The following is an 18,845-nucleotide window of genomic DNA, read 5'->3' as shown; positions in this document are numbered from 1 at the left end:
GTGTAACAGCTCATGACATATAGGAAGTCAATCCGTATGATTCATTACCCCCTTCTTGCCCTTACTCTATAAATCTATGTAATGCTGTACTTAACACAGTGCAGCACACACACTCAACTGGGATGTAAATGTCACAATAATCTAAAAGCAGTGTTACAAGAAGATGTGATCAATGGCACCTTAACCATTACAAATATTTACCCCAAATGCACCCACAGAGAATACAGGTGGTATCTTGGTTTGTCATACACGAGATGATAATTATGCTTTAAAAAATGTCATCAAGAGAAAGAGGAGAGTATAAATATGATATCCATTTAATGAAAATGTAGCAAACATCATGAGCTATTAAGCATTTCAATTACTGTGTTTTTGTTTGTGTGTTTTTTTAAACTTAAAACATTGTACAAATAAACATTCAGGTATGTCAACACTGAGCAACTTTTTCTGCCCTTCTGGAGCTTCTACCATGATTTGATACTTTTCCCACCATAAATAATATACAAAGCATAACTTTCAGATGTCTAGACTACTTCAGAAACTACTTGGCGTTTAGAACAGGTGTAGTGTAGTCACAGCTCTCTCTTTCAGAAGAGGTATTTCTGGCAGAAGATTCCCTAACTTTGGGGAACGGAGAAATCTGTTCTCAGTTTATGCCTTCTCTCTTCTTCATAGAAAACAGGATAAAGAAAAAGCCAATTGACTTAATACATTTAATAACTATAGATTATTACAAATGCAACAGACAATAGAGCAAAACATTCTGCCTTGCCAGGGCTGTTTGAGCAGGCGTTATTTTCCTTCCCAACCTTGCACCAAATTGTAAAGGCTTGGGAAAGTCACTGGCTGATTCACTGCCTCTCGTTTTGGGAACCTTCGGCTGCCCAGCCACGAAACAGAAGGGAAGCTGTGCCTACTTCCCACCACTGGAGCTCCAGCTTGGCAAGAATCCCACCAAGGTTTCTTTGAGGAAGCATGCTGAAACAGATGAAAGCAAAAACAGCTACAGAGGGGCAAGGACAAGGGACAGACAATTTCAATGGAAGTGACACTTGCCTCCAAGGAAAAAAGGTAAAAAAAAAAAAAACAAAAAACAAAGGGAATGGTATGTATGGTATTCACACAAACAATCTCTACATATAGGACATCAATACCTCAAGTCTCTGCTTCATTTCCAAGACCAAAGTCCTAGACAACCTACTAGACTCCAGCTCTGAACCTCCCTTTGGAAGGAGTCTTGTTCTTCTCCGTAGAGAACAGAGCAGTTATACAGAAACTCTTTTTATTGTTATTGTTATTTTGAAGTTACTGTATGGGAAAAGCATTTCCAAAGCAACACTTAGAAATTGTCCAGGGACTCAGCGTCTTCATGGGAAATCTGAAAATAGCCATGTATGTTTGTTCCTACCCAGTGAGGTAGCAGTATTAATAGCTGAGAGTCCCTGACCCCAGTCTTGGAAAAAAAGATGCCTGTCAGCCTAGGTGTTGTCAGACAGAAGCACCGCTCCATGAACATCCTGCCCATTACATCTTACATAAGGATCATTAATGTTAAATACAGTTTTACTTCCCTTCATTTTTTCTCTCCCTGCTGCCAAACACTATGCCAATACCCCACGTAGTAACCAGAACCATCACTGATGTCTCAATCACTCTGCACACCCTGATAGCTGATCTATACCTACTTGTTAAATTTGTCCCCAATTATTCAGTCAGTCTTAACTAAAAAGCTAAGACAAAATGAGAGATGATGAGACAGAAGTCTTTTTGCCACTTAAAACCTACAGGACAAAGATCCACCTTCTAGTTGCCTGAAGTGCTCTTCTTCTACTTTTGAAAAATAAATAAATAAACAAATAAAGGACTATTTAAGTCGCAAATCAAAACAGTCATAGCAATTCTAATATTACTTGAGCTATTATAGGTTCTGGCAATGTAAACCAAAATAAAAAGCAGCCCCACAAAAGGTAGTGCACTCTGGTACTAGAGGTTATTTTAGTGCTTCTCTGTGTGTGTTTTTATTTATTTAAAGTAAGAAAAAACATTACCACACACCCAGAACATTAAAACATCATACACTTTACAATTCCTAATTTTATAACCACAAAAAAAGCATAAAACAGATCATACTTCGCAACTTTCTTAGTTGCTTATCAGAATCAGGAGATGGTGTACAACAGACAACAAAGCAGCTCGGACAGCCTTTTCTTCCCCTCTCATCCTACTCAGTCTCACAGTCAGTTTGAGATCCCAAGGCTGCTGTAGGATAAACACGCTTAATCATCATTACATCAGTAAGGATCACTGGGCTGCAGTTTCCTACATCTCCCACCTCAACATCACGGTATTTATCATATCTCAAGACATAATGTCTGCAAGCAGCCCATTTTTTTTCCCATAAAAATTACTGCTGAAGAGACAGAAATCACTAGTGTATTTTTGCTCCATCCAAGACTCCATAATATGCCCCATTAAATAAAGGCAGTGTAACCACTCATGGAACCATTTCTAAATAAAGTTATCTTTTGATTCACCTTATATCATTTCACGCAATATTCCTTAATCTTCATTTGGGTTTAATGTTAAATAAATAAATAAATAAAACTATCAAATTTAGTTGCCCTGATACAGTTTCAGTGTAAGCTTTTTTCAATTCATCACTGTCGGCAAGATTCAGAGCTCCCAAGCAAACAGTATTTTTAGAATTCAAGGTTTCTGGATTAATTCAGTTACTGTTTCAAGTTATATAGCATTTAAAGAGTGAGAGTAATCAGTTAAAACATGTAAGTAATTTATAGTGCTTATGGTTCATGAATTTTAAAACGTTCATGAATGTCCCCTGAATTAATTACCTGTTAGGGTGCTGAGTAAAAGACTGGCTGTCCCATATCACTGGAATTTATTCATACAAATAAAGACATCCTCGGTAACAAAGAACAATCTTTTCTTTAGCTTTGGCATGACAGACCAAACATCCTACCACACAAAAGGAAAAAAATATATATGCTTGTAAAGTGTAAAGACATACTATTCTAAACCTCATCATATCTTTTAGAAAGATGCATTATACCTGACTTTGGATTCCTACATGTAGCACCCTACAAATTTTCACTTTGGTCATCCAGTACCTACATACTTACATAAAATGTCAAAAAAATGCCATCCATGTTTTAGTGCTACTCTTCTCTATTAGACATTGTCATTGTGAGCATCCTGGGAAGAAGTGGTCAACTGGGTAAATACCAGAGCAAACATCCAAAATTCTTACTAAAAAATCCAAACAGAACATCTGAATTCCCCTATTTGCACTGTTTTCAATAGAAGTAATACGAAAGGACCCTATATAGAGAAATCCAAGATCTAGCACCCATGATGTGAAAAAAAAATACTGAATGACTTGAGGCAAGGAAGTCACTTAACCTCTCTGCAGTTCCATTTCTCTGTTTGTAATAACGATCTTGCCCCTGTCACAAGGAGAAACCAGGAGCACTAATTAATTTTGCAAAGCACTTGGGCTTTTTAAGTGAAATGTTATGAAGATATCGATTATAATTTGTAGAGCCAAAGCCCTCTGGAAGGTGGCACAACAATCTCATTATTGCTGAGAATAAGACTTAGCACTTGCATTTAGCTGACAGATGTATAAAGAAAAGAATCAAAAATAGTTAAGTGACTACTAACCCAACAGCTGAATTGCTGAGAGCATACGGCCAGCATTAATTTTCACTGAAAAATCCTATCTGGGTATGAGTTTTCATTATCTTCTATAAGCATGTTGTTTTCTGTCGTGCCTTGGTACCATGGCAATTGAGAACTACACAAGTCATTTGCCGATTCTGGCAGCACTGGAATTTGACATTTGCTACTTACAAAACATCATTTGGGAATGTTCTGGAGTATTATAAGCAGCTTTGTTCAAAATAAAAAAGGGAACTGACAGTCTTGAGGATCATTCTCTTTGGAGAACAAAACATCGGGAGGGACCTGTCATGTCACAACCGCGGGCCTGCCCTCAGCTGCTCCCCTGAGGGGAGGCCGCTCCCTCTCTGCCCTGAGAAGGCCGGCAGCTGCCCCAGCAAGGAGCTGCAGCACCAACAAGTCAAAAACCAGACAAGAACAGATCGAAAAGAGAGTTTAACTGGTGGGAAAGCACGGGCTGTGCTAAGGAAAAAGATCAAGGAAGAACAAGTGATGAGATAAGGGAACAAAAATTACGAAAGGGGAAGTAGAGCACGTAATGCTAAAAGACAACACCTGTGACACACTGGAACAACCAGCATAGTCAGGCCCACATTTAAGAGATGCCCTTCAGCATTCACCTTTCCCTGTACTTAGATGCACCAGGTTTTTGGTTCGAACATCTGATGGGCACAGCTACAAAAGCAGTGAGAGAAGTTGAGTAAGACAGAAAAATAAAGGGGAAAAAACAAAGGACAAGAAACAGAGTAACAGTCTGACAAGGAAGGAAGATGTGAGGAAAAAAATTATGATAAAATAAGACATTTATTTTCCTGTCCTGATGGCCTGCCATTTTTGTGTGGTAACTTCTGGGTGTAACAGGCTCTACAATGAATGTCCCAGAACTACAACTCGCAGGCATTATTTGTTTAACTTTATGTGGATACAGATATTGCCAGCTATGTTAGCTGTGAACTAGCAACTACTGAAAACAGAGCTTGGAGACTGAAAGTGGTATCCAGTGACATCATGGGATCCTTGCTGTACCTCGCACAAACTTGCTCATAAATCTGTGAGACAGCCCATCTCAGAGGCTTACTCCAAAAATGGCCTTTTTCTTTCTGAAGTCAAAGCTGATGTTAAACCAACTGTCTTTGTCATATGGAAGAACACAAATATAAAAAGGTCACTGGAGTGCCAGATGGAAGCATTTTTGAACTGGAAGCTCTGGCATTAATTCTCCCTGTTTGTCTGAAAGGCTGAACTCAATGAGCAGATTAAATGTCTGTGCTGCATTGCCAAGTGCGAAACAAGTCACTCTCATATAAAGGCCAACTGATCAGACCTGAAATAGGAATCCCAAAATCATACAAATCTGAAAAGAAGTTTTAACACCTGATTCAAGGAAAAATAAAGTATTCCACTCTAAGTTATTATGGTCAGTGCTTAAACAACTCCCCAGCCAAACCTGCACTATAACACTTATTTAATCTGCTAAATTAATACCTAAAAATTAGCCTGATTACCAAATGAAGCATAATCCTACGAGTGAAGAATTATTGCACATGATTATATGTCCCTTGGACAAGGCAAGGTGGAGCAGAGCATTTCTAAAATTATTATTTTTTGTTCTGTTCATAGCAAAGGTTAGCTTCAGAAAAAGTGGGTTTTCAGTCCATTAAAATTGATACTCCTCTCCTCACAGGGAAAAAGGGTTGATTTTGAAGAGAGCCCAGACTCGACCTTAGGTGTATAAAAGCCTCCATATGTCCTCACAACAAAATCCTGTTCTGCAACAACAGTAGAGAGGAGTCACCTAAGGACAGGGTCTCAGCTGAAGGTCACCCAGAAGCCCTGACAGCCAGTAACGTACATGAAAAGAGACAAACTCAATGGAGCTGATCTAACGGGGAGCGTTGCTCTCTCTCTGTACTTATGCCCTAAAAATACAACTGTTAGCATTGAGGACTCTGCTAAATAAATTCTTCCTTTCACTTGCCCGATGCTCAGGTTTGCTACAAGTATCACATCATCGAATTAGCACAGGGCTGCTGCTTCCATTAACCCAGTTCAAGACTTACTGTACCCAGAAGCAGAAGGGTTGCTCCTCCAGCAAGCCAAGCAGGAGGGCAGTGGAGCAGACCGGAGCAGGAGGTATCAGCGCAGCAGATGGCTTCCAGCAAGTGCCACAAGCCAACAGCTCCTCGTAACCGGCAGAACAGGGGAGAAAGTGTCTCCCATGAAATCGTGACAGGTGGTTTCTATATTCTTTTACTTAGTTATCCATTTGTAGCTGTTGTCTTTCCTCCTCTGTAACCATATGAACAGCATTTAAAAATAAAGATTAAAAAATATATTTTCAATCCCTTTCCCATATCAACCTCCTGCTCCAACAGATGGCTCCATGTGCCAATGCAAGTTCACGCAGTTTTCTTTTCTTAAGCACATTATTAGTAGCTTTGTATGAACATTATATTAAGTCTGAGTTTACAGGTTTATATTTTTATTTTGTCCTCCAACACTCCCCCCAGTCATGAAGTAATCAAGGGTGTATCCATAAATGCAGAAAGTCTTTCCACTGCCACACTGAAGTGTGAGAAATCTTGAGAGACTTGACAGCAAAATGCCTATTCTTGCTAAATTCTAAGGCTATGTCAATAGGGTTTTTAGGAAAACAAATGGTGAACAACTCCATGACTTGAAAGCAGGTTTTGCTTAGCTCTTTTAGGCTCCTTTGCCTATGCTTGCAAGCCACTTGATTCATTTACAGGCATCACCAAGTACTTCCACTGCAAAATAAAAACAATATTTATTCTCTTACAAGCAGGGACTGCAACAGAAATGCTGCTGGTGGTCAAATCTGGTCATGCAACTGATAGTGTAAGACTACAGGCCAACTGCTATATTAAAAACTCAACTAAATTCTTCTATCTGGTGAGCCTGAAGTCAGATGAAAGCAATGAGATATGATGAGATAAATATATATATATATATATATATATAATTACAATGAACCAGAGAGTTCACTTCAGACTGAAAAATCAGTCAAAGATCATCTCAAGAACCCAAGACCAACTTTCATACATAGGCTAAAGAGTACTTTTCTTATAAAAAGAAAAGAGGAAGGGGACAGGTTATACAACCATCTTTGCAAAATATATGCAGTTCACACGGAAAGTTTTTTACAACCATTTGCCTTCATGCACTAAAGCAGCATGCTCTACAGTCCATTACAAATCAATATACCATCTCACATACCATCAAACCATTTAAAAGTGCCTTGCAAAAAATAACTCAAGATTAGAAGAGTAAGTTAGTTTGGTTCCTTTTTCTTTCATTCAGATTAATTCTCATGTTAATATACACGTGTGTGTGTTGGTGTGTATTTAGTTACTTTATTCGCTTCCTTCTTCTCTTCATTTTTTTTTTCTTGCCTTTCCTTCCTTATCTTCTAAAGTTCCTTTTTACTATCTTTACCAAAAGCTAGAGGAAAAAATAGGTAACAAGAATTCTTTATTTTTCTTTATTTTACACTTCTAATGCATTTCAAAGTTTCATTCTGGTACCAAGAAAGAAATTTCTCCTGCTCTTAGGTGCTTCATCCCTGAGGTCAACAACCTTACAGCTTAAGAAATGCAGCTTCCAAGGCAGAACAACGTCACTAGGAAAGAAAAGCTCTCCCAGTGATGCTAGATCAGGTGCCTTACATATTATCTTCTGAGCCACTGAATTTGACAAGGTATCCTCTGCCACATCAGTATAAATAGATATAGAGAAAAAAAGCTAAAACTTACTATTCTATTGTTCAAGTACCATCAGAGATTTGAATACCCTGTATTCCAATTCAGTCTCTCAAAAATCTTTGAAACAGCCATCCATGATCTTTCTGCCAATGTTTTCTTCTGTGAAAGTTTGAGAGTTCAGATGAGGATGACAAGTCCAGCTTCACAAACAAATGAAGAGTCCTCATCTGTGTTTGGATTTCTCACACACCTGACTTTTGTTTGTTTGTTTGTTTTTGTTACTTTTTTATTCCCCCCAGATAGAAGTCCTGGTTACAGAACTCTAACAAACTTGAATGAAAAGTCTTAAAGGAATTTTCCAGCAGCCATTGCAGATTTGTCAGACTTGCAGTAGCACAATAGCTTACAAAGCAAAAAGATGCAAGAAAGCATAATGAAACTTGCCTCTCAGTACATAATGTGTAATGCTGGAAAAAATGGCAGAAGCCTTGTAAATATCCTACGTCCCATAATTCAGAATTTTGTCAGGGGCTGTAATGAAAATTGTAGCATCCAAAATTATTCAGAATATGAAGAACACTCCAATACATCTTTTCTTGCAAAGATGTATAAAGCTTAAACGGAAAGGTTTTGAAATGATAGTGAGAAGAGCTCATTATAAGGACAACTGTAATTTTGCAAGAATTCTCTGAACAGCTCAGAGATAATGCTCAATTTTCAAAAAACTAGGTAATTCAACAGAAAAGTGAAAATCACTGCTGCTTCTTTGATGAGTTCAAGAGAGAATGTGTGTTGCAGTAGACTTATGGCTGTGCTCAAATCAATTTTGGAGAAAAAGCTACAGTACAAAACAATTGAGCCTGCTACAGTCAGTGGCAATTTGTGCCTCCAAAGCTGTGAGTTCATCTCAAATGACTTGCAACAAACAACAAAATCCAAGCAGCAAATTGGTTAAAAATCACATCTAGCATTCGAGTCCGAACACCAGTAAGAAGTCCTCCATCCATATAGTACACTAAATTTCTCATGAAAATACATCAACAAAACTGACCGCAGATATTATGCATGGCTTTTCCTGCATGGCTGCCTGTCTATCAGCAGGAAAATCACATTTTGTAATTATATCCTCTTCAGTATCTGGACCACTTTGACAAATACAGGTAATTCCATGCCAACTCGAAAGTTATGGGGTGGTGGCTCCACTACTTCCCATGGCAGCGGCAAAACCAACCACCCCCATCACCAAGCTATAGGATTTTCCAAGACAACTCTTCTTTATGACATTAAAACAGCATACCTGTAACTGATATTTAATCAATGGAAAATATTTGTTTTTACATAAAAACACTATTTATGCAAAGCCCAGGCAAAACATTTTACATGTAGTCTCTACAGTTTTAAATACTTTGTCTTTGCGCTCCTACAAAGATTTAGTAGACTTAAAGAGGACATATTCAAACATACTAAACCTGTAGACTGGAAGGCATCAGAAATGAATAAATGAAGCTGAGCTTTCACAATACACGAACAGGCATTATGCTTTTTCCTAGAGTCTTTATTTCCCCACTGCTCACTTGGCACTTTTGGTATTTTCCTCTTCAGGTAAGTCATATACAATATAATATTAAATTACAAGCATCCTACACAGCAAAACTGAAATACAACTTACATGAATCTGATACAAGTTCCAGAACAGAATGATATAAACTGGGTCAAAATCTTGCTGATATGATGTTTGTTACTAACTTAGCTTACTTTACATTTATGTAAAAGTCTAGCTGAGATTTGTCATAAATTTATTTTCAATCAGAAGCTGCAATGGATCTCCTAGTCACTATGACAAGACAGTAAGTTCTATAATAGTAGTGACATATAAAAATTCCAATAATAAATTCTCAACATTTTTGCAAAACAAATCAAAAAACCTCACCTAACAATTTTCACACCATTTCTGACTCGTGCACTGTCATGGAATAAGAAAATTAACTGATAAAACTGCCTCCTGCTGCATCCTAAGCGGGCCAGTCCAGAACTGATATAGGAACTTCAGAGACAGCTCAATTGCCTAAAAATATGATAAACAAAAGAGCACGATCACAATACGTTAATTCACCAACAACAGAGGAAAAAATCCAGAAGTTACTTTTACAAAGGCAAAATGCTCTGCTTATGCTGTTGATTCAAAAATCTGATAACACAATATCACCCTCTGAACGCAACACCCAACACTAGCTATATTGCTATCTGACTACTTGATCTTGATAAATTGCTAAATCCTGAATTCTACATAGGCTTATATTAGGACATGGAGTGGAAGTATCAGTGAAAAACAAGCCACACTTGAAACAATCATTACTTTTGAAAATAGGTAATAAACTTATCTCAAAAGCAATAAGTAGTCACAGAAAGGTATTTACTGAACTACACCAAAACATAGAAGTCAACGTACATGGAAAAAGCACTTCATTACAGATGGAGCTGCTGCTAGGAGTAGTTTTCCTGACTCTAATGTTAATAAAAAATAATAATAACCAAAAAGCCCATAAGAATCTGTTCCTTAACTAACCAACTTTCCATTCATGCACCTTCCTGCCAAGGTATCAAATGAAAAACCTATGGGAGAGGCTGAAAGCCAGTCTGGACCTACCTAAGGAAACTCAAGCATTAAAAATGTTATATTTAATCTGTGATTCCTGATTCAAGAACAGCGGTATTTATATAATTGTATTTAAATAGTATAGGAGTATATAAATAAAATATAAAATTTTATTTAGTTCTGAAATAGGCTTTGGGGTACTGTTATCACACAGCCTCTCCATTGTTTCAACTTATATTTGCTAGGACACTTTCCTTCATTTCAACATGCTTAGTAAGGTACAATTATCAAGGTACCACTACCTGAAACATTTAGGAAATTTTAACACTATTATTATCAAATCAAATTTACAAACCATGCATTAGCACTGCCTGACAGCTAAATATTTTTGCTTTGCTGGGACTTCAGTGGGAAACAATCCCAACAAAGCTATCTGGATCTGTGAAACAGGATCATTTTGCTGCTCCTGTGTGCTCTAAGGAGCACCCTAGCTCTCACATTTATAAAGAAGTCACCAAATTTTATTGTCCAAGACTCTCACCTGACCCAGGCTGAGCATTGCCACAAGCTCTCTTCCCAGCAAATTCTTGATCACCACACAGGTCAAGCCAGGACAGCACACCGAAAACTGCACAAGGCAAACCGCTCAGTGGTAGCTGGCACGGTTCTAGGACTCTTCTCAAAGAACAAAATGATCCTTTACCTACGACAGCTGGATTCCACCGGAGCTTCGTGACTCATGGTCACAGCGCCAACCATAGTTGTGATTGACTATGGATTTCTGTACTGCAGTGTAATCACAAACTCTTTTAATAGTACTATCAATTTTCTTGTTTGTAGGGTCTCAGGGAAACAGGAACGGCCTGCCAGAGAGAGTGTGCCTGTCCATGTGGGAAGTAGTGCATAGGTCTACTTTTTAAACAGCTCCTCCAAGCTTACTGGTTTAGGGAAAAAATATTAAAAACTGTGGGTTTTTTTTTAAGATTTACACAACAAAATGGATAAAAAAGAGATGAGGCAACCAGTCTTGCTGTAGGAAGGACTTCCAAAGACTGCTTAACCTCCTTTGCAAAGACAATAGCCTCGATGATCATTAGTTTGCTCGATTACAACTTTTTGAAATTCTTCCTATCAGGAATCAGAGACACGGAGGAGAATGTGACAAATATTCATTCCTCAGGTAACTTCTAATCTCCTGCTGTGACAAACATCAGCCTTGCTACAAAACTGATCCACATAGTGAAGGTCATAATCTTTATGGAGTGTTCACCTCTACTTGCTGATTAAACTATGTATTTCTTAATTTTCCCATCTGCATTCTTAACTTCTGGTCACATTTTCCATATTATATGTTATTTTTCCCCTAATTTACTTGACATTTGTGTTTAATGAATCTTAGCATCAAAAAATTTCCAAAGCATTATTGATTTCTTAAGCCCAGAAAGCTAAAATAGGAGAATCCCAGAGACAGTCGTAACACAATGAATAGAGCTGGTGGTTTTAGCATTTGGGAAGAAAAAACTGTTTGAGAAAGAAAGCTAGGGGGAAAGCAACAGTGAATGAAAACACATCACTAAGAAATACACTAATTTAAAATTTGCTTTAAAAAATCTTACGTTCATAAGAGCTTCTGGAGTTTCACTCCTTATACAAAGTAAAAGCAAACTCAAGTGGCTGGATTACTTCTATGTATCAAACAATGACAAATGCACTAAAGGTTTGCTAAAGGTCTGATGGTATAAGCAAAAGAAAACTTCCATAAAAAGCACTTGCAGCTATTGTAATAGAAGCATTTAAGGTTATTCTCAAACAAAAGAAGCATCTCTACTTTTTGAGACAAAACTATGCAAATTAAGTTTGTATACAGTGTGAAACAGCCCACTTCACATCACTTACACTGCAGTACATATAGTGTCACACATTAGAGAAGAATTGGTTTTACTAAGGAGCTCCAGTAAAATAATAACTTCAGAAAATAATTGATAGGACTGAATCTTTCCCCTTTAATAGTATTCAGTGACAAAAAAAAAAAAAAAAAAAAAAAAAAAACCTTAATTGGCAAGTACAGAAAAAAACAAGCAGGAACTGCTGTCAAACTAGTTACTTGATCCCATGTTGATATACAACTGATTTCTTCTTGGATTATAATTCACATGCTGCATAAAGCATAAACATGCACCCCTACAAATAAAACTCCTCAGCTTTTACCCTTAATCATTAACAGCAAAAAACATATTTCATCAGTCTACCATTACTACCACAGTTGGTTTGCTTTATGTGCTAGAACATATGGTGAAATATATATATTTTTTTGTTCAATTCCACTGGATTTCTATTGAGATTAATCTATGGCTTTACTAACAACTGAAACACAGTAGCTGTCAGTTAAGTCATCAAAAATATTTCATATTATTCCATACAATGATCATGTTTTGATCTTTCTATCTTGTACCAATCATAACTGCTTTTTCCCTCCTCTCTTTTCCTAAACATGCTGCTTCCCTAAGCTCTCATGCAGGTTCAAATATTACACTAAGATCCAAAATGCTACCAACACACTCCTACATAAGCGTTCAAGAATGACTACTTAAAACCACTACCTCGCTTTTTGTTTTATTAAATAAAGACAGCATGTGACAGAAATAAAATAATTACAGAGGTTCGTAAGGCAAAAGGATACTCTGACAAACATGATATAGTCTGCATTTATAAGGGATCGTTTTAATTTTATCTTCCTATATCAAGCAAATCTGTTTCTGATAAAGGCATTTATTCAAATCTAGCAAGATGCACAGACTTGTTAGCAGAGATGAGAAAGTGGCTGATCACGTCCTTCACTCGCTCGTCCCAGAGGGCATTCAGCCAAGCATATATTGGAAAAAATTGCTCATACTATCCTCTTAATACAATAATAAATAAGGCTGCCGAGAAGAAATACAAAGCCATAGCAAGAAAAGCATTGCTTTTAAGCCTTCTCCTACCTTTTCCCTGATATTTACAAACCGCAGGCAACACTGCCGGGGAGTCTCACCAGGGTGGTTGCTGAGAGGTCTCATGTGGCATCCCCAGCTTCCCACCGCCTTCCTCTGCCTGGATTTTAAGCATTCCAAAGAAAACCCACCCTGACATGCACAGAATGAATCCTGCTCAAGTTGGAAGCATGTGATAACTAGGCTGCAGGTTTAAATGGGAAACCCCAGCACTCGATTAATCCCAGACATTTAAGCAAGCCCCATCTTACCGTTTTACTGTTGCCTCGATCAGGTTACATTCACCGGCAACTCTTTGACATGTCTCTGGCAATGTTAGTGTTTGCAGTCAGGCCGGGCTCATTCAGCAACTGAATGAATTCACAACATCTTTCTGCACTAGCAAGCTGAAACGGTACGGCTGTACTACAGCTAAGAAAGGGGGAAATCTAAAGCAGAAAACAAAGAAATCCCTAAAGACATCATAATCCCAGTGGAATAAAATATAAAAGGTACAGATGAGCACCAAGGGTACTATATTCCTCTGTCTAAATTTCAGCAGCAATACCATGCTCTTTCTAAAACCACTTTTTTTTTTTTTTTAAATATATGATGGACTTGCCTGTGGAGTTCCCAGAAAGGCAGACTATCCAAGCTCTGCAGCAGCATTGCAGCCAAAGTAACCATGCATATGCTATCTAGGCAATTTACAGCAGTCTTTTTGAAAAGATATTGATTTACAATGTAGTATTGCCTCAACAGAATGCAGAACTGCAGCCAAAATAGCTAATGGTGATTTCAGAGGAATTAAGGAAAAAAACTCAACATTCAATCAAAAGGATGCAACTAATCATTCCCAATTCGATTAAGTTCCAGTCCTGAAGGAAGCCAGCAAGTTCTTGAGTGACAAATGACATTAAAATAATAATCTAAGGGCATCTGGAAATAAGCACTATGAATGCCATTGTCCAATTTTACGGAAAAAAAAAATAAATACAAAAAAGCATTTAAAATTTATTGAGCCAAAACATGAACTAGGAAGTTAATTCCAGCACTGTAATGAGGAAACATAATGTTTATGAACATACAATATATACAGAGCTGTGAGTAAGCAACGACACCTACTCTGTACTGGGAAGCCACTGCCGAGCCCAAGCAAGCTTGGGTGTGGTACAAGAGGGCAGCAGAAGCATACCCACAAAGAGGGCTTCTCCAAAGGGGAGGCAGCACATCTTCTCTATCTCCTACTCCTACAGCAACCCCTGCTGGCCTGTGCTTCAGATGGCTCCTGGCTCCCCAGAAACCTCCTGGGACTGGGGGAGCACTGGAGAGAATACACTAGGAAAGGGGACTAATATATTCATGTGAAACCTTAAGATGGGGAAAAACACATCCTGATCACATAGAAATATCTTCTGTTTCACACACACCCAAAAAAAAAAAAAAAAAAAAAGACAAAGTACAGCACAGAATGACAGCATTTTTACATTACAAAGAGGTGCAATTAATCCAGTAGGGAAAACACAACCCTGGCTCATGACCAGGCTGCTCCACTGACCCACCTCACACAAACATCAGAAATACGCTCTTCTGCAGAGTCCCACTTTGAAGAAAGCAAAACATGCTTGAACTCTACACATTTGCTCGAGTCCCACTGCAGTCACAAAGACATGTTTAAATACTTCTCATCTCAAGGCTCACAGCTGAGTCTACCATCACTAGGCTTCAGTGGCAACAAAACTTGAATGGCATGAACAAATTCTGTAAGACGCTCCCAAAATGAAGTAGAACTTGTTTGTTCCACTCATCTATTTCCTAGTCTCAGTCACAGGGGCATATTCCAGAAGACTACTCAGTTTCCTAGGCTGGTTTTTAAGCCGATAGAGGCTTCACCTGAAAAAAGAAGAGTTCCACTCTAGCCAAAACTTCTCTTCTCAGGTGTCCCAAGTGTGGAGGTCTGAAGTAAACATGAGAGTTGAAATGATGAGAACATGTTCAAAACATCTATATTTCTTGTCCTTATACTACCAACATCAAATTGGTCTGAGTCCACCTCACTCTCTGCCCATCCAGCTTACAATTCAACAGCTTCTCTGTGAGAATATCAAAGGAGAAAAGTTGAAAGCCATACCTAAGTAGACAATATCCACCACTCTTTCCTGGTCTACCTAGCCAGCCATTTCACCATAAAATTATGAGGTTGGTCAAGTATGACATCCCCTTGGATTCCTTTCCCTTCAGAATCCATGCTGACTACTCTTGATTTCTTTCTTGCCCTTCACATGCCTGGAAATGATTTTCTGGATTATCTATCACCTCTATCACCTTAACAGGGATAGAGGTGTGGTTGACCAGCCCGTGGCTCCCTGACTCCTTCTTGCCATTTTTGAATATAAGGATAATATTTACAGTTAATTCAGTCCTCAGACACCTCTTGCAGTCAACATGATCATTCAGCAAACATTGAGAGAGGCCCTGAAAGGACATCAGTAAACTCTCTCAGCACTCACAAGTGCATCCCATTGGCTTCCATGGACTTATGTATGTCCAGACTGCTTCTTTAACATGATCCTTTTCCACCGACTTCTCCCCAGTCTCTGGATCCAGGGATTCCTGAAGGCTGGTCTTGCTAGTAAAGACTGAGGCAACTAATGCATTTAGTACCTCAGTCTTTTGTATGCCCTGTGTCAGCAGGGCCCCTGTAATTCAGCAACAGGCCAACATTTTCCCTAGTCTTCCTTGGCCCAGTTATGTACTTAGAAAAGCCCTTTTTCTTGCCTTTGATATCCCTCACCAGATTCAATTCCAGTTGGGCTTTGGCTTTCCAAACTGCATATCTGCATGCATGGACAATGTCTCTGTATTCCTCCCAGGCTACCAGTCCCAGCTTCCACCTTCTGTATACTCCCTTTTATGTCTGAGTTTTAAGAACACTGTTCATCCATGCAGGCCTCCTAGCATTTTTGCCTAACTCCCTACTCTCTTTATCCCCGTTGTCTCCATGTGTTAGCCCTATCCCTATCCCTATCTCTACTCCCAACCCCACTTGTTGACTGTGGTTGAACACAACATGCCTGCAGCACAAATATATGCTGTTTCTGCTCATGGTACCACAAACTGGATTGGAAAACCTGGCTGGTAGTCAGAGGCAGTCTAGAATTACAATTGGAATTCAGTAAGTCTCACCATCTGGATCACACAGAGCCCCTTGTACCATGAGGCTGGTTTGTTTTCCAAGGGGCTAGAGGAGTAATTGAAAAAAAAAAAAAAAAGTCAATACAAATCAAAAGGTCAAATACCTATGGTTTTCTGCATGGAAACCAACTACAAGTACAAGCTTCATATTACCTGTACTCTAAGTCATGCCATTTTCAACCTAAGGCAGATTGTGGCACTTGAGAACAATCTTTCATGTATATGGGGGCATCTTTGGGGCTTTTCAATATAATCGTTGTACAGTCATCTGCAAATCATTATACTTAGAACAGACTGATTATACAGCTCTGATGGTCAATGAACTAAACATTGCAATCCATCATTTATTAATACTGTATAGTGAAAAGAATATCACTAGTTGCTTTGTGTTCTGCGATGGTCATACTGCATAATGTCCAAATACAACTTAGAAGTAATGTTCTCAGTCTATTTTAAATCATCCAAGACAGAGGATGTTTTCCACATAAGACAAGGGAGAAAGGCCAGCTGTTCCACCCTTCCCATGAAGTAATAACCACATGCAATAGTTTGTACAAGTATCTTACAGACAAGCGCCCATTTCCTCCTCATACAAGAAACTGCATGACTAAGAAAAGCCACTGCTCATCGCACACCTCTTAACACCCACCAACTGAATATACAAAGAAAGAATAAACACACTTTACAGTTTCAAAAATTTTCTTACTTGTGAAAGTGATTTGGCCATCTAGCCAGACACTTTATAAACCACTGAAAATATTTCATAAAAACTGATTTTAAAAGATGGCTAACAAGTTGTATTCAAAACCAGTGGACTGGATGAGACAACACCTGTCCAACTCCAGTTCAGTTCCCTGTTATCACTGGCAATCACAAAACATGATACTTTTCCTAAACTGATCAGTTTGGTTTTAATTTGAAATTAAAATACATAGAGTACACAAGATATGACCTTAATAAAACAACCCAGCAGCAACAAAAATGTGTTGAATGCAAAGAAAATCATTTTTTGCTTAAGATGGCAAGGGAAGCAGTGAATAACATTGCACAACGGAATGTGTGACAAGTTATTCTGAGTACAACATGCTGTCAAACTTGCTTTGCAATACCAATATTTGAACTACACCATCTGCATTATCTGCCATGGTGGGACTTCACTTAAAAAATAGTCACTGTCTGAAATGAAATGCAATGTAACACTTGGTGTCAATTATCTTTGCAACCTTTATCTATAAAAGACGATATTTTATGTTTTTATGGATTGATTCCAAATATAATTTGCATTATAAAAAATGTTTAAAGTACAAGTTCAAAGGGAACAACAACATTGAGAACATTTTGTAATGATTTCACACATTAAAAAAATACTTTAAAACAGTCTAGATACATTTTCAACTTGGTGAGAGCATTCTTTGCACATAAAAGATCAATTCAATGACTTTGGACAATTATAATCTTTGTGTGCAATAGGAAAACCTAACTAAAATTCCTAGCAAATCCACATTTTCCTATGAATACTAATACAGTTACAATTAGATTGTTTTGTTTGTTACTATTAATTCTGTGTTTCTTGCTATGCTGGCAAAGACCTCATACAAATAAAATAATCCAGACTAAAACACATTAGCTCAATGCATCTATGATAAGATCTTGAATTTTAACTTGATTTAGGATTTCCTCTTCAGGAAGCTGACTGCTATTTTCCAAGCCTTAACTTTTCTTTTTAGCTCTTAGACTTGCAGTTGATACACAAGGATAACAGAGGTAGAACAAGATGTAGTCAATGTATGGAATTTCCTAATTACGTTACTTTTAAGGAGAGATCAGATCGGTATGCTTTTCCACTTGGGGTAGGCATCTAGATAAACGCAAGAGAGGACTCAGATATACCTTACCTTGCAAAAATAAAGCACATCTTGCTATACAAAAATAAATACATAAATACTCCTCTACTGGCCATGTGTTTCATACCTGCAGAAAGAGTTATCTATTGCACATGGACAGAATTCTATCTCAGCTAGTACTGTGTTCAAGCTTTTATAATATACTAAAATCATGCTGTTAAAAAAAAGACTAATTTGGAAAGTGTATGTAGCCTACACCACATCAGGTGAAATAATCTGCATCTTTTGCCTGAATTCCTCATCAGCAACTGAAAGACAGTAAAGTGAAAGAGTCATTCATCTTTAGCATCATACAGTTACACGTGCTGTCAACAGCAGCAACATTTCACTACAGAAATGGAAGTGCCTTCACAATACACAAAATTCTCCACAGAAAACAAGCGATAGCTCCTAAGAATTATGATGTATGCATATACAGAACTTTACGTTCAGTTGCAAACTCTTAATGTATTGAGTACAAAGCACAACAACCTAGACTATTCAGAGAAAAAAAGTAAAAAGAGGAAGGAAGGGAGGAAGGGAGGAAGAGAGAGAGAGAGAAAGAGAGAAAGAAAGAAGCCATCTAAATCAACATCTCAGTCAATAATTTTTCAAAAACACCACAAAGAACTGAAGCAGTATAAAATTCAAATTTATGCACTCTATCTGGAAGATGACAACGATCAGTAAGATGGCTTACTGGAGTAGCTTACATTAAACTAACCTATCTACTATAACATACAATTCATAAAACCATGTAGTGGACAATTCTCACATTTAC

The 18,845-nt window shown here is 37.9% G+C and overlaps 1 protein-coding gene across 10 annotated transcripts in view; it reads right to left on the bottom strand.

The window, feature by feature from the left end:
• Positions 1 to 18,845, bottom strand: part of CDK14 (cyclin dependent kinase 14) — a 332,062-nt gene that overhangs the window by 249,627 nt on the left and 63,590 nt on the right. The window contains exon 3 of one of the 10 annotated variants that reach the window (XM_035545537.2): positions 9,352 to 9,486. The exons of 8 other annotated variants lie outside the window; for them this stretch is intronic. The gene's annotated coding sequence lies outside the window, so the exon portion shown is untranslated. Of the gene's footprint in view, positions 1 to 2,852; positions 2,967 to 9,351; positions 9,487 to 18,845 lie in introns of those variants that run through there. One more of the 10 variants, XM_035545539.2, reaches the window with a different exon arrangement.

The sequence above is a fragment of the Cygnus atratus genome, chromosome 2 (genome assembly GCF_013377495.2).
Source record: "Cygnus atratus isolate AKBS03 ecotype Queensland, Australia chromosome 2, CAtr_DNAZoo_HiC_assembly, whole genome shotgun sequence".
NCBI classification, from domain to species: domain Eukaryota; kingdom Metazoa; phylum Chordata; class Aves; order Anseriformes; family Anatidae; genus Cygnus; species Cygnus atratus.
Note: the sequence above shows the minus strand (reverse complement) of the source record. Positions and strands in the feature narration are given on the sequence as shown.